Here is a 19,202-nt window from a genome sequence, read left to right as displayed (position 1 = left end):
TGACCACGTAAGCCTTTTCAGTAGACATCCTACCAAAACAATGCCTGATGAAGAAAGCATGTGATGACATACTCGTACCTACATCGTGCAAACATAACGCTCCACGGCTCGATGAATATATATTGGTTACATGCTCCTGAGGACGCAACACTGCACCGGTGGTTTTAGCTTTCGGGCTGAATTATATTGCTATGTCTTATTTCAATACCACAACATTTAACGACTTACTCAGAAATGCTGGCTGCTCTTTAGACAAGTCTTTATCTATTTATCATTTAAATGCTCAAAGTTTGAAAAATAAAATCGAGCGCATTGAAGGCGAAATTAAATCACTGGTGCACGAATTTGATTTTTTGGCATTTACGGAAACTTGGTTCAGCTGTCCGGAAGATGTTATGCCAATGGTAGGATATGAAGAGGTATCACAGTTCAGGGCAAACAAACGCGGAGGGGGAGTATCTCTTTTTATAAAGAACCACCTACGTTTTGACATAATGAACAATTATTCACTTGTGACTGACCATTTTGAAGTTGTTACTATCCTGTGTCATAATATAGCTATCATGGTAGTGTATCGTCCTCCTCATAGCGACGTGTCTGTGTTTTTAAAGTTTGTTGAGTCTTTTTTGGAATATACCAGTCAACACAAAATGTATGTAGTAATAGTTGGTGATCTGAATATCGATATTATGAGTGTTAGCCATACACAAATCAGATTATTGGAAATAATGTTGTCTTTTGGTTGCGAAAATATTGTTGATATGCCTACACGAATAGGCTATCAGACAGAAACCCTACTCGATGTATGTTTTACAAACTTTTTACCTAACAACACCATGTCTGGTGTTTTCTCTTCGGGAATAAGCGATCATCTTCCATTTTTTGCACTTTTTTCGAATGTGAAGGCAGCGGATGCTCCTGTTTACATACGTAAAACCTATGACCAAAAGAACATCGCTAAATTTTGTTTACTTATGTCTGAAATTAGCTGGGTCGATGTATTCAAAGCGGAGAACTCATCTGCCGCTTACAACGTGTTCATAGAGAAAACACTAGATGCGTTTAACAAGACGTTTCCAATTGAAGAATTTAAGAAATGCAGGAAGGCAAAAAAAGAGTGGATCTCACGGGACCTTCTAAAACGTATTAAACAAAAAAATAAGTTGTTTGCACGATTTCTTGGAACACGTAATCAAGAACATTTGTTAGAGTTTAAGACGTTTCGGAACAAATTAAATCAGGATCTAAAAAAGGCAAAATCGCTTTTTTATCGCCGAAAGTTTTCCTCCATGCATAATGCTAGATCCCTTTGGGAAGGCATCAATAAACTTATTGGAAGAAAGCGACATGTTCTTCCTTCGGAAATGCAAATCGATGGAGTTCTTTATAGCGGTGCCTCACTCGCTAAAAAACTTAACGACTATTTTTTAAATGCAGGAAATCCCACTTCATATACTCTTCCCTCAGCTGTAACATCTGTCGATTCTTTTTTGTTTCCGGCATGTCAGAGTTCAATATTCTTATCTCCGACATCAGAAGATGAAATTCTCTCAATTATAAACTCAATGCGCAATACATGCTCTCCTGGCCCAGACGGCATTACTGCACTAGCCGTAAAAGCTGCTGCTACATTTATTACCTTTCCTCTCGTACATATATGTAATCTAATGCTTCTTACAGGTGAATTCCCAGAAAAAATGAAATCCACCCGTGTTACAGTAATTTTCAAAGGAGGCAATAAAAATGACCCCAGTAACTATCGTCCTATTTCCGTACTACCTTTGTTTTTGAAAGTTGCAGAGCGAGTTATCTTTACGAGGGTATACAAATTCCTGAATTCTAATAATATAATTTGTAAGGAGCAGTATGGATTTCAGCCTGGAAAATCCACGCAGGCAGCACTGCTCGAAATCAAAAATAGTTTGATTAATAATATTGAACTTAAGCTTTTCACTGTCGGTATATTTCTTGACTTTTCCAAAGCCTTTGATTCGGTCAAGCACGACATTTTACTTCATAAATTGCAGAGATATGGTATTCGTGGAACGCCTCACAGGTTACTGCAAAGCTACTTATCCAATCGCACTCAGTACACACGACTGAACAATGCCGTATCTGAATCAGAAATAATAAACTTCGGTGTTCCGCAGGGATCCATACTGGGGCCCCTTCTTTTTATATTATATATCAATGACATAGTAAATATTTCAACTTATTCTAACATTGTTTTATACGCAGATGACGCAAACATTTTTTTTTCTGGTTGTGATCTTTGCGAACTAGAGCGTCGCACCAACTCCTGGCTACATGAACTGATGCTTTGGCTTGCTGTAAATAAATTGAAATTGAATGTTAAGAAAACTAAATTCATATTATTCCGACCTAAAAATAAGCCTATAGATTATCCCATTCAACTCCGGTTTAACCATACCCTGATTGAATCTGTAACCTCCTGTAAATTCCTGGGCGTATTTTTCCGTAGTGACCTAGGCTGGGGAGACCATGTAAATTATGTTCGCCTGCAGGTAGCTCGGTCAATTGGTATGATCAATCGTATCAGACACCTGTTGCCCATGCAGATAAAAAAACAGTTGTATTTTGCCCTAATCCATTCTCAACTGGTGTACTGTAATTTAATCTGGGGGACTTGCAACAAAACTTGTTCAGACAGACTATTTTCATTGCAAAAAAGAGCTTTACGCGCTTGTTCCACAAACCCTTCAAACGGCGACCACTCATTTCACGCCCTACATATTCTTCCATTCCCTGGTGCCATAAGTATTCTGTTGCTGTGCATATCTTTCATAAAATTAAGCAAGACATCACATCATTTAGAAATACATATCTGAACAGAAATACCGGCTACAGTCTGCGTGTTACCTCTCTTGTTTCCACTCGCGCCCGGACTAACTACGGCACCCAACATACAGATACCCAAATTAGTATAGTATGCAATGCCTATCCTTCAATAATTGATGATGCTATAAACAGTAAAACTATTTTTCAATTTAAAAAGAAAATGAAGTTGCTTTTTTCCACTTCTTAGGAATGCACCAAATCTATGTGACTTGTAGTGCTTGTCGTATATTATTTTGTTTACATTTTGTGTCGCGAATTGTAGCGTTACTGATGTACTTACCTTGTTTACGATGCCATGGTTCTCATATACTTTCTTATAATGCCAAATATAATCTATGACATTTTTTTTTCTTCATTAGTTATGTTTTGTTTTGTTTTCTTGGTGAAACTTACCTTGACCTTGTCCATCCTTCTGCCATTGATGTGTGACCCGGGGTGAGGCCTCGTCAGGAAGAATGCCATCAGCTTCTTCCTTTTGCCTCTTCCCGTGGACATGTTCTGTGTACATGTTTCATGTCCGAATAAACTTATTATTATTATTATTATTATTATCTCCCTAGATAGCAACATCATAGATAGCAATATAGCTTTCATTTCAATTCAAAAATTCAGGACAGAATTTTGGCCATCCTGCATTCCACTCTTTATAAACAGCGCGAAGAAGACCATCACAAAGCCAGGACACAGCATGAGCACATGTCCTCTGTCCTCACTCAGACCTACTTGTCTTCGCGCTGTTTCAGCGGATTAAATTTCTACTTGACGTAATTTGCTCTAGACGGCTTCCTTGGCCGCCGAATTATGCCACCTAACTATTAAAAAACAGTATATCCCCTTCAAAGACAAAGATACGCAGTAAGGAATAACTACAAACGTGAGCAGTGGGCTTACAAGATGAGGTTCACAAATTAGCCGCCTGCCATCTCTCGCTGCTGCTTCATGAAACCATTGAACGGAACACTCATTGCACTATCAGCTTACGGTCGTTTATATTGGTCGCTCTGACTGATGGCACAGAGAGTAGTGGGCATTTTTTCTGAGAGTTAAGTGCAAGTGTGAAAACAGAAGTAAAGTCTAGTGGACCGATAATTAAACAAAAAGTAGAAGAAAAAACAACGCATGAAGATATATATATATAGGGAGGGGGTTGAGCTCGAATGGGTCCGGTAGGGCATAAACGTAGAGGAGATGACGCACGGTAGAAAAACAGTTTACTGTTTTTCTACAGGGCTTCATCTCCTTTACGTTTATATATATATATATATATATATATATATATATATATATATATATATATATATATATATATATATATATATATATATATATATATAATGTATATGTATATACATATATATAATACACCAAAATGAAATCTTGGCCACGGTCAATAGTAGTGAAAAATGAAGACCAACGTGTGAGACAATTTATCGACGTTTCGGCTGTGGAACAGCCTTCGTCAGAATATCTGACGAAGGCTTTTCCACAGCCGACCCTAAGTGAGATTATTCAAGTAGTCACCATTTCGCAATAAGAAACAGCTGCCGGGCGCACCTAATGGCAGACACATTCTGTTACACTACGTAAAAATTACTAAGGAAGGCAGACCAATAACTGATCTTCCCAAACATATACGAGAGCTTTTGAACATCCGGCAATACCTCGGAACATGCATGCAGATTACGACGCAGAAAATCATACAGAGGGGGCCAAACCTGTGGGCAAACGCTTTTTTAATTATGCATATGTAGTGTTTTCGATGTAGCAGATTACTTGGCTGGAATGATGGTTCCTGTGGTCACCACAAAACATGGTAAATACATAGCGGCGGCACAATATGAATTCAAAACGCGCATGTTGGAGAAGAGGTAACCATTGCTGTAGCCATTGCGGGTTCCTCAGCAGAAGCCATAGTCAACTACTCAAACCTTATGATATTTAATTTTACCATGGGAAGAATTTCCCCACAAGCAGATCGTATTCTACAAACTTTTCAGCCGCTACTGCGCATTCGCCTATTCGGATGCTTACTCATGCCTTCCTGGCTGGTAGAGGCAATCGTATGATCTAGAACTGCCCAAAATATCTACTCGCGATCAACTCCATACGCGACTCTGATCACTGGGAGGCTACACTGTTCAGCCTCGACTCCGGGACACAGATCGAGCTCCTCCAACTGGCCGAAAACGCCGTCGCAGCGCAAGAGATAGCAGCCGTCGTTTAAGTGGGGGTTGGCCATTGGAAAATGCTCCTCTGTATCTGCTTGTAGCAAATTTTCACCACCACTACAGAGTCTCTCCATTTTTGCCAGGGCGACCACTCGTAATCTCTTTCAAGCCACTAAAATGTAGTAAGTTCTGTAAAAAATTCACTGCATAAGACTCTATATCCACCTTTCTAAAAGCATGTTTGCTACTTTTCAGCGGATTCATCTTAAATTTATGAGCCATAATAACCTTTTCCGGCCTGTAAGCACTGATTGCCTTGGTGTAGTCCAACTGTATGTCCGTCAATTAGTTTCTAGTTTCATGTGTTTCCGCGACAATTCTGGTCCGTTAGTGAGTACATTTCTGCAAGCAGATTTACTTCATCTTATACCGAATCTCGTCATATTTTGTAAATTTCAGATTGTCAACGTTTATGGGGGGCGAGGAATGAGGTCCATTTGGCTGTTTGATTTATACTTGTTCCCTTCGACGCCGAGTTGTGGTTTGCATTCTCGAAAGAGCTTTCTACAATGAATTAATTTTTAGGTTCTTCTCCACCCATGTAAATATCTTTATATCTCTGTTTACTGGGAAAGCACGTTTTCCAAAAAGTGCGAAATATATTACTATCGCCATGCACGAAGGTTACACACCGATGCTCGGTCCCTTAACCACGGTTATAAAAAGCGGTAATTTTAGTTTTGCGGTGAACTGCCGAGATTCTCCAGAAACCACTGAGCATTGGTTCATTGATTGCAAACATGCAATACTAGTATGGGATATCATTCCATTGACATTGCAAAAAGACGGTTCCACACTGCATTCTATACGATACCTTATTGTGCTGCCGTTTGTTGATGAGCACTTAGACACGTTCTTTCTAATTGGATTGCACAGCCACTAGTGAGAGCGCTTGATGGAGCGAGATTGCGAATCGGTTGTTTCTGCAAAACACTAATTTTGTAGGATAATTGTTCACTTAAGGGAATACGGGGAACAAAAAAAAACGATAATATTGCTACTTCTATAGCACTGTTTCATGACTGTGCCATTGCGGCGCGGAATAGTGTAAGGTGCTGACGCCACACTGTGTCTGCAGCTCTTGGTACGAAGGTGAACGGGAGGATGGGGACGATGCAATTATGGGGCGTGCAGGTTGGAACACGGAGGCACGTGGAGGAAAGTACGGCTGTGCAGCATTGCTGGATGACGGGTGCCAGACCTCCTGCTGAACGCGTCCCACTTGTCCTACGACGAGGGTGACCAGATTTGAGAGTGGTCAACTTCCGTCTTCCTCTTGGGCAGGAGCACATAGCCTCCTGATCACGTCGCACTAGGTCTATGACCCGGGTGACCTTACCTGGATGTGGCCCACTCCTTTAGAGTTGCGTGACTGGAGCACGTAACCGGCAAGTGCGTAGGCGTCGTGCTGGCTGTGTGGATAGGGTGCACGTGGAAGCTGGCGTTTCTGAAGCCTGAGAGCAGCATGAGACCCCTCGCCTCGACCGCCATTCTCCAGCTGTCTAGACACCCGCTGGCCTGGCCCAGATTGCTGTGAAAATTTAGCTCTCCTTGCAGACCAAGCCCACGCGACCGGCAGAGTACGCATCGGCTTCACTCCTCTAGCGCCAGGTAACTATTAGTAGTTTATGTTGATCTTCATCTTATATTTTAAGTTCCATCGTCTAGGCTAATGCTTATGTATAAAAATAGATGTTCCAGTTTGGCCGGTCTGGTGATGTTTTTGTTTCATCCCACCGAATCAGCCCTTCGGTAGGTGGGTTTTAAAGAAGCTCCTCACAAACGACCACAAACACTGCTTCCCTGTATACTAATATGGAGCAAATTGATGAAACTGGGTATGTGAAGAACGGGTAGGATCAACACTGTCTTCATAGACAACTCGTTGACAGCTCTACATTAGAAACTGCTTTGAGACACTCTTGAAGGGCACAATTTCAAATTTAGCGAACCCTAGTGTGTTCTGGTGAGCAGAACTTGAATGGGTACCAACATCAGTGCAATTCAGTTCAGTCGTTGAGACGTGTCCGACTCTTTGTGACCCTAAGGACCATATCACGCCACACTTTCCGGTCTCTCACTGCCTTCTTAACATCACATAACTTCATCTGCAGCGCCTCGACGATGCCATCTAACCATCGCATTCGCTGCCTACCCCTTCTCCGATGGTCCTCAACCTTTCCCAACATCAAATCTTTCTCCAGCGACTCATATCTTCTCATCAGATGACCAAAGTAGATGGGCTTTAACTTTAGAATTTTACCCTCCAATGAGCAGTCAGGGTTTATGGTCGACAATATCGACTGTTTTGATCTTCTGGCCGTCCAAGGAACTGTCAAGAGTCTCCGCCAGCACCACAATTCAAACGCGTCAATTCTTCGGCGGTCAGCCTTTTTCACAGTCCAACTCTCGCATCCATACATCACAACTGGAAATACCATACACGAGTTATACGGATCTTGGTTGGCAGTGTAATGTCCCAATTATGGTACTAACATAATAGGGCCTATATATACCAGTATCTTTAGGGGTGCCTCGAAACAAAATTTACTAAAGCGAAAACCTTATATAGGTCACGAGGCACAAAGTTGGGGCCTAAAAGTTGTCCGAAATGTAGCACCCGGAAGGGGTCCAGTAACGTTATCACAAAATTCGCCGAATGAATTTATTGAAACGAGCTCTATTGAAATATAGGTACAAAATTGGGAAGCTAGATAAATAAATATAATCAGAGTATAATCGTAAGACAATCAAAATTCTCAACTATATTTATAAAATTATAAAAGAATTTTATATAAATAAAATACTACAAGTGAGATATAATAAGAAAATTTAAGAAAATAAAAAGCATAAAAAACGACTGAAAATTTGAAGAAATAACAGTTATAAATGTCAAGGAAAGCAACAACACATCAAACATGCTCATAAGTGAACTAATCGTGGAACTCGCAATTCTTTCGCTTGTGAGCACATAAGCACACGAAAGTGTACCCCTGAAATTTTTTACGCCCTTTAAATATGTCGTTTGCACAAGGATTTATTTGACTTCTTTGTAATATTGCACTGTGTCGAGGAAAAACGTGCGTTCAATGCAGATTTTTACATTTTCATCCCATCGCATTTCAACACTAGTACACGATTTGAACTATTACTGTCTTGATTTCACACTACTACTTGACAATCACAGACTAAGTACTAGCTTTTAAAGGAAATATACTGATTGTCAGCAGTATCATTTTGTTACAGCAGCCGTGTAAAATATCCTAAAACCATAAAGTGAGGCCGTTCCCTTTACATGAACATGCTCCAACGCATCGGCATTTCCTAATAATTGTGCAAAAGTTCGACGCCCCCTTACGAAAGCAAAATACCCAGCAAAGGAAATGGATGACGCTGTGAAACAAGCTGATGCGCTTGACACCGAACCGCTGTTTTGTGCAAAGAATCAAGCTATCTCTAAAATGCAAAATATTTTCATTTTACCTACTCAGTTTCTCTTGCTGATGTAACAGGTAGTCTATGAAGATATAATATCATGATGCATATTAAGCGCTTAAGAGAGATCTCCGCGGAAGCACTGCGACCTGTAATCAGACACTTTAAAAACTAGAGACATCTATTATTGTCTTCCAGAATTATCCACCCTGTTTCATCATGTTCTTGCCGGCTTTTCACCCTGCAATTAATCTAGTGGTAAATTCGTCCCCAATGATGATGTCTCCGGTAGCTCCTTCCATTGCCTCCAGCTACCACGCTAAAATTAAAGATAACATTGTGTGTGATACTGTAGACGTAATTTATCTCCATGACTATTCTATCTTAGAGATTCATTGGATAGGGCAAACGTCGACATTTTAGAATGCTTTATAGCAAACAAAAACAAAAAGCTCACTTTTCCAACCTACCCAAATTTTCGCATTGAAAGCGTGTAAACATTCCAGGTCATTGATTCGATAAAATAAAGTTTATTCTCTTGAAAGCACATTTTCGTTATCACTACGTGAGAGAATAATTTCACAGTTAAGCCTGCAAAAGCATGTATCAACTAAAGCGCGAACACTCACATTCATATCATGGAAACACAATTTTGTGAGGAACTCCAAATATCGGCCGGGGCATGATTGGTATTCGTCCATAAACATTCCTCTGCTTCCATATAAGACGCTAAGGTATGGATATGTTTAGGACTGAAAACGCAGACAAAGAGTTGTACGCCGCTCCAGAACTAAAGGTGAAAGCACCGGACGCTCCAACTGCTGTAGTGAGCAGTTGTGAAGAAAATGTGGCTATTAATAATTTTCTGCAGGAACGAAGCGTTTCCTAAGACGGTACACGTTGACGGCCGCGCATGAGTGACGTTGACGAATGGGCGTATTATTTAAGTGGCTCCATAATAGATATGAAATTACCGAGGTAAGAGAGCTGGGATCTGAAGCCCCTCCTATTCAAGAAGCTCCTGTGCACGCCCGACGCGTTGGACATGAATGTCTGTAATGCACAGGAGCAGCGTGCGATTATTTTTTCTCAGAGTACCGAAAAGCTTGAGATACGTTTTCCTCATTGGATGCTTTAAAGAAACGCATGCAAATATGGTTAGGTCTAGCTTTAGTGCCACTAGCATATTTAGAGTTCCTAGCGTCTTGAAAGAAGCAGTACTGCCGGTATAGAGAGGACAAGAATACTATGGTGCCACGATGCACTACTACCAGTCCTTTTACTTCGAAGATATCCGGATAAGTGGGGAGTGTAGTGCACCGTTACATACACTACGACGTTGGCATCCTATAACCCCCCCCCCATATATATATATATATATATATATATATATATATATATATATATATATATATATATATATATTCAAACAGGATGTCACACAACTTTCCCGATTATCTATTTTCTTCCAACAGTTTCGGACGGTGGACCATACTTCCTCAAGGTAGAATTGAGAATTATATATATATATATATATATATATATATATATATATATATATATATATATATATATATATATGTATGTATATATATATATATATATATATATATATATATATATATATATATATATATATATATATATATATATATATATCCGCTTCATAACAGACTCTAAAGTGGTGCACTTAAGTCGCGCTACGTGTGAAAATGCGAAAGCAGTGCGAGTTCCTTGCCTAGTTTTGTTAAGAGCTCGTTCCTCGTTTCATGGCTTTTCGAATGTCTGCAACTGCTGATTCTTATATTTATTTTGTTTTTATTCTTTTTAGTTCTTCAGCCTTGTTTAGAGTAATCTACTTTTATTTTATTAACGTTCCTTTTTGCAGTTTACTATTTAGTATTTTTTAAAATCTCAATAAATTTATTGCTAGTTTGCAAAAGTTAATCTCTCGGCGGTTGTGATCTCGAGACTAGGACCACTTAATGTGTTCACAATTTGCGGTCAAATTTCGGCCTTAGATTTGGCACCTCGTGAGCCATATAAGGTTTCCACCTTAATAATTAAAATACAAAATTCATATGCACAGAAAAGGATTGGCGACGGCAGCCAAAGACAGAAGCTATTAATGCTGTTTATCCATACCATTAAAGGTATGGATATTAAAACAACCGTATTAAAACAACGCGTAATCGTTCAAATACATTCAAGGCGGCAATAAATCTTGCTTTTTTTCCGGCACTGCGAAACAGTTCAAGAAACACTTTTGATAACAACCCTAATAAAATCATCTTCGGCATGATGTTTTTAATGCGCCTGTGTGTGTTAGGAGGAGGAAGTATATTCCCTCCCTTTCATGTCGAGAATTTTTGCATGATATCTTATATAGAACACACTGATTGCTTATCTTTATTGGACTATGTCTCCTGCATAAAAAGTAATGCAGTGCGCATAATAATTTGATAATATTTTGAGTCGCCAAGCAGCATATGGTCTCAGAAATAAAACAAAATTGCATGCAGCCACTATAGATCTCGAGAGCAATCGATAAATGGTATGCAGACTAAATTATTACAGGAAAACTAAAATAATACGGTCACCTGGTACGCACCCGCAACAGCCCCGTTATGCATGTGACTGTTTCTTCGCTTGTTACGATGACTGTACGGCTGTAATTTCTCAAAGTGCGCTCGTTTGGTTTAGTTTGGTTTAGTTTGGTTTGTGGGGTTTAACGCCCCAAAGCGACTCAGGCTATGAGAGACGCCAAAGTGTGTTCGTGTTGAACATACTGGCACTTGACGCTTTACACCAACCAACAACCCATTATACGCTATATTCCATTTACTCAACCACCTGAGGAGTGATGACGGGCTGTGTTTAGCGATAATCGGCTCGTTAGTCTTTGTTTTGCTTAGCCGACTGGGGTAAAGGCGTGTTGTTGATTCACGTTCTGAGCCCAAAATACCACCGGACCTCCAGATCGCTAGCAAAAAGATACTTTTACGCTGCAAGCTGGGTACGTCTGCCCATGCTGTAATTAGTTAACAATCAGTATAAGCCTACTGTCTTCTTCTCACACGTATGATTTTAAGACAGAAACATACTGATCTTTATTGATGCCATTCTACCAATGCAACCTGTTCTATCAATAGTTTTGAAAGATGTTCAATATCTCCAAACAAATTACAAGCAGAAAAGAAATGCTCCTTTGATGTCATTTTAGGACAAGTAGAGACTGAATACAATATAATATAGGCTATCAGGGGCGTTGTTTCTCCGTTACAGTTAACAAACACATGTTGAGGTGATTGGCTCGAAATGCGACGTTCGCTATGTGGAAAAATTGCGTCATGGGGTTTACAACGGGTGTGCAAACGGAGGTAATTAAGGAAACAGCAACCCGCCATGTAGTGTTGTAGCGCAATATTTTTTTCCGTGGGCGGTGCTAAATCAAGACAAAGTGCTGCGGTCTGAAAATATAACGATGAGTATAATCTGCTCCTACACGGGCAGAGGCCTCATGGCCCTCCAAAGAATCGCATGTGGCTGCACAGACCAGGCTACTTTTCTGAATGCACGCTCAAGGCATCAATGCTTTTAGTCTCTAGCCACGTGCTGTGTCGATCGCGTCTTACACTCCCCTCCGCCCTGCCCATTCGGCGGTCGAGGACGTATACAGGAACGCTCTCCTCTCTCATCAATATCGCGAGTGAAGGCCGCAAGCCAATTGGGAAAGAAAACAACGAATGAAAACAAGCTAGTGTGAAATCAAATAATGAAACCAGAAACAAGAGCGGCTGTTGTGTGCAGGCGCAAAGTATTCTCGATTGAATGCCGAAGCCGCGGCTTTTCATGTCAATGTCGGTGCTCAGTAGCAAGCGCCTTTGATATATTGCTCCCATTTCCGAGCGCGGCAGGTCGAGGCCTCGTGGAATAGCAACAAAAGAGGCTGGGCGCTGCAGGATCAATGAGATTGGCCTGGTCGCTTTCTGATTGCTCCTTGTGTCCTCTTTTCCGCACTGCGACTACGCCTGAAATCGAAACGGAGTAATGGCAAGAGCTCGCTGGTGGCCGGAAGTTACGACGGCACAACATCTACGGTCAATTAGGATACCCAATCCGCTCACAGAACAATGAACAATGTCTCCAATGCCGTTTTCTTGAGCGGGAATCACATGTGAGCGAACAAGTGAGCGACGCAACAAGGGGGCGCGGCGAAAGCGATCATGTTTCGCTCCGCCGCTTACTGGGGAAGATGCATGCAGTTCGGACGCCCTATTCCGTTTGCGTGTGATTTATCTAAGTCGAATGCAGGGAAGCCACGGTCAAAATTCAGCATCACTTTGCGCAGAAAAGGCCACAAAAGCTGCCGCGTCACCGAGCCGCTAAGCACGATATTAGCTATCGAAACAGCACTGGAGTTGGGAAGCAGCAGGACGCTTTCCTCTATTTTCAGTTTCGCGAGCTTCCAAAAGGGACTCTCATCATCGGTCGAGAGAGCGAGTAAATGTAGTGGTTATCTCTGAAAAGTCACGAGGAATGTTATTTCCCAGATTATTTGATTTCTTTTATTGGAGCGACTCGTCATAATATGACGAACATACAAAATGTACCACACACTTTGATCAAGCAGAACAACAGTGGTATTCATAGTACACAGAGTTTAAAGTCTCAAATCAAAATCGAGTAGTAGGGATGCAAAATAACCACAAAAACGGGAAGCATGCTGGAATAAAAAAAAACGAAATCTTTATTAAAATAGCTTAGCAGAGTGAGTGTAATTTTCTTTAGAATTTAATGAAGAACGCATGCATTTCTGCTTTTGTATATCCGTACAGCCAAATGAACAAAATAGGCATTCTGGTAAACCTTACTTCATGCATTCATCAGCTGTGAATGACATTTACTTCATGACAAGCATCAAACTTTTGTTCATGAAACAATACAAAGGATTGACAGGACACTCTGCGGAGTTTACAAAGGCGAAGAAGTCGAGCTCTTCGTTTTCAAAGAAGCTGTATGAATTTAGTTGTTGGCAATTTTCTACTTTTTCGTTCGTAGATAAAGCGGGCTGCTCGGAGAAACATAAATCTCCTCTGAAGGCTGTAATAGGAAAAATATGCTTCTTGTAATTCACGGCATCGTCCTCCTCCTTGAATTCGCTAGCAGTCGGCCCGGATGTTAGTTTTTTAAAGGTTAGTATTTTTCTTACCCAGTACTTACCTACCCGTTCACATTTCGTTCATTCATTAAAAGCCTACCGTTGCCGCGATGTTGCTTTTTCAGAGAATAAGCTGATACAGTACTCCAACTCGCAATTCCACCTGACAATGGGCGAAAAAGTGCACAAGCACTTCCCACACAAAAACAAAAATATTTCTTAGCACAAGGCACGTGAACGGTTCGAAACATTTGCATGAGAGACTTAGTGTCGAAGGCAGCGTCGTTTCGTTTGGGGCCGTGTAGGCATGCATGCGGTATTGCCTACACTCCTTGTCGCTGCCGACTGCAGTGCCACCTTTGTTTACAAACATGACGCTTCTCTATAGCAAACCCAGGCACAGCCGAAGGGTCCTCCTCTTTGCCTGTGTTTCGCAGTGTGCTTGCTAGCAGCACACCCTGAGAAATTATGTAAAAATAAATAGCAAATAAATGAATAGCCCCACAAAATGAACGGATCTGGCGGTTATAACGTCTAAAACCATAGCAACACTATCTAGGGGAGAGCGAGACCTTTTGTGGTTAACACGACACAACAAACCGAAGCCACGCTCGTGTTTACGCATAAAGTTCGTCATGCGAGCTCACCTGTTTCTTCAAAGAATCGTCATAGCAAACTTCTAACGCCTGAGCGAATCAGCCTTAATAGTCGCCTCCGGCCTGTACTAAAGAGCCAGACAAATGGTGTAAGCAGGACGCTAAAAAAAAAAATAGAAGAAACATTACATGGTTGCTGGCCCCGCCATGGTGACGCAGACTATGTTGCCCGGCTACTGTGACGGAGTACCCGGGTTCGAGCCTGACCGCCACCTGCTGCATTTCGATGAGGCGAAGCGTAGAGGCGTACGTGTGCTGTACGATGTTAGATGATTTATTTATAGGAAAGGAAAGGCGCGGTAACTGTCTCACTTGTTTTCTGTGGACACCGCAACCGCGCCGTAAGGGAAGGGAGGAAGATGGGAGTGAAAGTGAAAAGAGAGAAAGAGAAGCCGTAGTCGAGGGCTACGCAGTAATTTCGACCACCTGGGGATCTTTAACGTGGTTAAAAAACTGATTTATCTATAGGAAGGGAAAGGCGCGGTAGCTGTCTCACTTGTTTTCTGTGGACACCGCAACCGCGCCGTAATGGAAGGGAGGAAGATGGGAGTGAAAGTGGAAAGAGAGAAAGAGGAGCCGTAGTGGAGGGCTACGGAGTAATTTCGACCACCTGGGGATTGTTCGTGTTGCGACTGTAGGAAGAAGGAAAGCAAAAGGAACGGGCACGCTACTGGCTTTGTTGCTGAGCTACCTCCGCTGCCTCGTGTGGACAAATATGGTGAGACAGCCTAAAAATAATAAAAATAATATGCATCTGCCCGTGCGGACAGCGGAGAAAATAGAGAAGAAAGAAAAGAAAAGAGAAAGAGAGAGATAAAGACGCGCATCGCAACCGCCGCTGTCCGCCTCCGAAGCGGTGGTGGGTGGATGACGGCCTACAGCGGGTACAACCGGTGGCAGACTAGGCCCCGCCGCACACAGCGGTGACCTACCTCTCCCAGCCCCGTAGGGCGAAGAGCAGCTGCCATCCCCGACTCCTCATTGTGAGTGCACGCTAGAGATCCCTAGATAGTCGAAAATACTACGAACCCCTCCACACGGTACATCTTTTTCTCTTTCTGCATTCGCTCCCCCTTTCCTGCCTTATCTTATGGCGCAGGTCAGGTATCCACAAAACAAACCGCGCATTTTCTTTCCTGTGAATCAATTACCATTATCTTTATTATATTTAAAACACTTCCTGATAACTTTGAGAAGAAAAGGAAAATATGTCACATCTTTACGTTTAAAGAATAATATTACCGATAACGGTAGCAGAATTTTGTGCATTTTGCTGTGGGTAACAAGTCTTAAATCCTTATTAGCGGAATCCAAAACAAGAAAATACTACAGAACATGACAAGGAAGCGGACTCATTCGTGAAATGATCTCAAGTGCGAGGAGACAGGCCGTCGTGAAAAGAGAAATACCTTTTTTCTGCACAGCAATTCTTGCGTCGTGGATTCAACAAGGCTCAGATTTCGAAAGGTCATGTATTGACTTTCCTCGAAGCTGCCATGCAGCTGAGCAACATGCATAAAGAAGAGAACAGAAACCTATCTCGATCATCGGGCGAGACAGTTTCTGCAGTCCAAATAATGCTCGCGCATACGAAGGCTATCTGAGCAGAAGGCAATCAGTAATGTATAAAATATTTGATTCGGAAATAAAAGCGGTAAACATCAACCCTTGCTTCTCTGGAGATGTAAAGTGCCCCCCGGCGCGCAATATCAGGATATTTGGCAGACAAGGTGCACGCCCTGTCAGCTTTTGTAAACTTCAGCCAAATTTGGTTAGCTCGATATGTACTGAGGAAGCAGATAAAATTGTTTGTCCTACCCAGGCATACCTGCATCCTACATGCAAGTACATCACATTGTCCTACTTCGGTGGTCAAAATATCTCCCGACACTTGTTGAGTTTTGCAGCTCAATGCAAATTACAGATGCTCTTAACCGATCAAGGAGTATAGTACGCAAAGATTAGGAATAATCAAAGAAGACAGTTTGGCTAGTTTAGTTTGTGCATTTGAGTAATTAAATAAATGGCTGCCACATTGCCCCTACCTTCAAAAAGCCACCCCTAGCTTGCTGTCACGTCGGTGCCTTTTTATTTCGTTGTTTATTTTTTACGCAAGTTGCGATCTCGTACTCACGTAGACATGCATAAAAACAATAGTAGACCTCCAGTAAAAATTGTCGCGCCAGTTGGGTCATGATTCGTAACAAGTATTGAGCTACGCTGCTTGACAAGGACGAATAAAAGGTAAGCGAAACAAATACAAGTATCGCTAATGACTGAACACCGAAGTACTGTGTTTGCCCGATTTTAGCAGAGTTTTGAGTGCGCGAAAATTAGATATATGCTTATTTTAAGGCTACAGAAGGTCACACTAATCTTCAATCACAGGCTGGCAGAGAATTTTTCCTGTCAAGGCACCTTCCTCCAACGTAAAAAAGGCGAAGCAGTGTGGCATTCACAGCCGAAGCCGTTTTTGTATCCTGAAAGCTTGCGATGGCTGAAAGCGCTTTTTTTTTTTTACTTGTCTGCTACATTCGCATGCGTCTTTTCATTTTTTGATTTCAGTCTTGCTTGTTCGCTTTCTCCTTTCTATCAGCATCACTTCTATTTCCTGCCTAATCTTCGTTTGTTTTCGCTCATGTTTTTTTTTTTTCGCCTTTTAGTTCCTTTCGTCTTTCCTTTCATCTTTACCGCTATACTTAAGCCCTCTCATGCCGCCTACTCGCCTGTTACTTTCAGGTTCACGTCCCTTCTTTCCTTTTCCCCTCTTCATTGCATTTTGTATTTTAGTCAGTTTTCTTTTAATATTTCTTGCTTGCTTTCTTTCCTCATTTATTGCTGCCATCATTTGTTAGTCGTTTTTGTTTCATTTTTCTTGACTTTTATATCCTCTTGTACACAGGAAGGCATTGAGATTTGCTTCAAGTAGAAAATACCCTGTTGCGTTTTTTGTCCCTCTGTAGATCAAAGTCGGGTCGCCAGTGCTGTCGGCAAGGCACAATAGCTACTCTGACACAAAAGCTCATCGTTCTCTTTCTTCCCATGGTAATAATAATAATAAATTGGTTCACAGGAAGGGAAAGGCGCAGTAACTGTCACACTTGCTCTGTGGACACCCGAACCGCGCCGTAAGGGAAGGGAGGAGAGTGGGAATGAAAGTGGAAAGAGAGAAAGAGGAGCCGTAGTGGAGGGCTACGGAGTAATTTCGACCACCTGGGGATCTTTAACGTGCGCTGACATCGCACAGCACACGACGCCTCTTTGTTTCGCCTCCATCGAAACGCAGCCGCCGCGGTCGGGTTCGAACCCGGGAACTCTGGCACAGTAGTCGGGCGTCTTACCACTGCACCACCCCGGTGGGGCTTCTTCCCATGGTATTTCTAGAAATCTTGTTTCCTTTTATACCTTCCGTTTGTAGGCACGCCGGAATTTGGTGCAAAAATGAAATTGCCAGCGGAAAGAAAAGCCTTGGAATAATATAAACCCAAAGACGTTCTCTAGCTTGGAACGCTAGGGGAAGCAATCATGAGAAGTGTTTTTAGGAAACCAGAAATTTTGCCAAGACCCTAAGAACGCACAGCTCTGCCCCAAAGTGTGCCAAGTGTGACCTGTCAGCAGACTATCGTTTCTGAAAAAATACGAAATCTATTTAGTCAATTCAAATACCATTTAAACAGTGCCAGCGGCCTAAGAACAGTATAAATTATTTTAATAATACAATTCATTGATTTATTTCATTACCCTAAGGGCCTGAGAGCATTGCAGAGGGGAGTAGAGTACAAGCATGAAAGTCAAAAGGAAAAACAGTGGTATATGATAAACATATATAAAAAATATAAGTGCGGCTCACGAGGAAAAACGCAATAAAGTTACATCAATAATAAAAACGAACCTAATAATATAATGGCATGCAGTAAAATAAAATAAATAACCAATTAAAATACAAAGCGTAAGCAGAACTATTGCAAACAAAAAAACAAACGTAAAAAGAAAAAATCCGCTCGACGCAGTAATATGCGCCTGCAAAAAGTATAAGAACACCCGTTTTGAAAGACGCCTGCGGTGAGAAGAAAATAGGGGGAAAAAACGATCACAATACAACACTACCTTGCGTTTATGGTGCTAGCAGGTTAGTTATATCAGCTTTAACCTAATATTGTCGGATATTTCTACAATACATCGCAGAATGTGGTTACAACTTGCTGATGCGCTGGGGATGAATGAATTGTAGAAATGACTGGTGCGGCATGAAGGAACACCAGTCTTATGACGATGGTCGATGCGAGCTGGAACGTAACAAGATGGGTTATTAATTTATTCTTAGGAATGGGGTTGTCATGATATTTTTTTTGAAACAGGCAAAGACAGAATATATTTCGACGCTGTGATAGCATTGGTAATGATAAGCTTCCTTTCATGGCAGTGACTCTGGAGATAGAGCCGAATAGAACAATTTGTCTCTGCACCCGAAAGTAACCTAGACGAGGTTTTCGCATCATCATTTAGGAGCCTGAAGAGGGCATAGAATGTTGTTGCCAAGGGACTTTGCTTGCTGTTAGGATTCATTTCTAACTATAAATTCTCCTTCAACTACGTGAACTCCGTAACTGAATGGACTGCTTGAGGCGTTTCACGACTTGAATGTGGGAGAGGAGAGAGCTTATCAGTTTGGCATGCAGTTAATACTGTACCCCGGGGATGAAGCGTGTTTGTCCATAACATGTTTACTGTTTTAATTTCCTTTCCCAAGCAAATAATAGATGGTGTTTGCATTTATACAAGCGTTTTCCGGAGTTATGCTTTGAAAGTTTCTTTATTAAATTTTTAACGATGGCCCGCGTTAGAATTTTCCCGGAATTTTCT

Source organism: Amblyomma maculatum, chromosome 2 (genome assembly GCF_055883805.1).
Source record: "Amblyomma maculatum isolate TAMU_Amacu chromosome 2, ASM5588380v1, whole genome shotgun sequence".
In the NCBI taxonomy this organism is placed as follows: Eukaryota; Metazoa; Arthropoda; class Arachnida; order Ixodida; family Ixodidae; genus Amblyomma; species Amblyomma maculatum.
The sequence above is the reverse complement of the archived record's forward strand: the minus strand, read 5'-3'. Positions refer to the sequence as shown.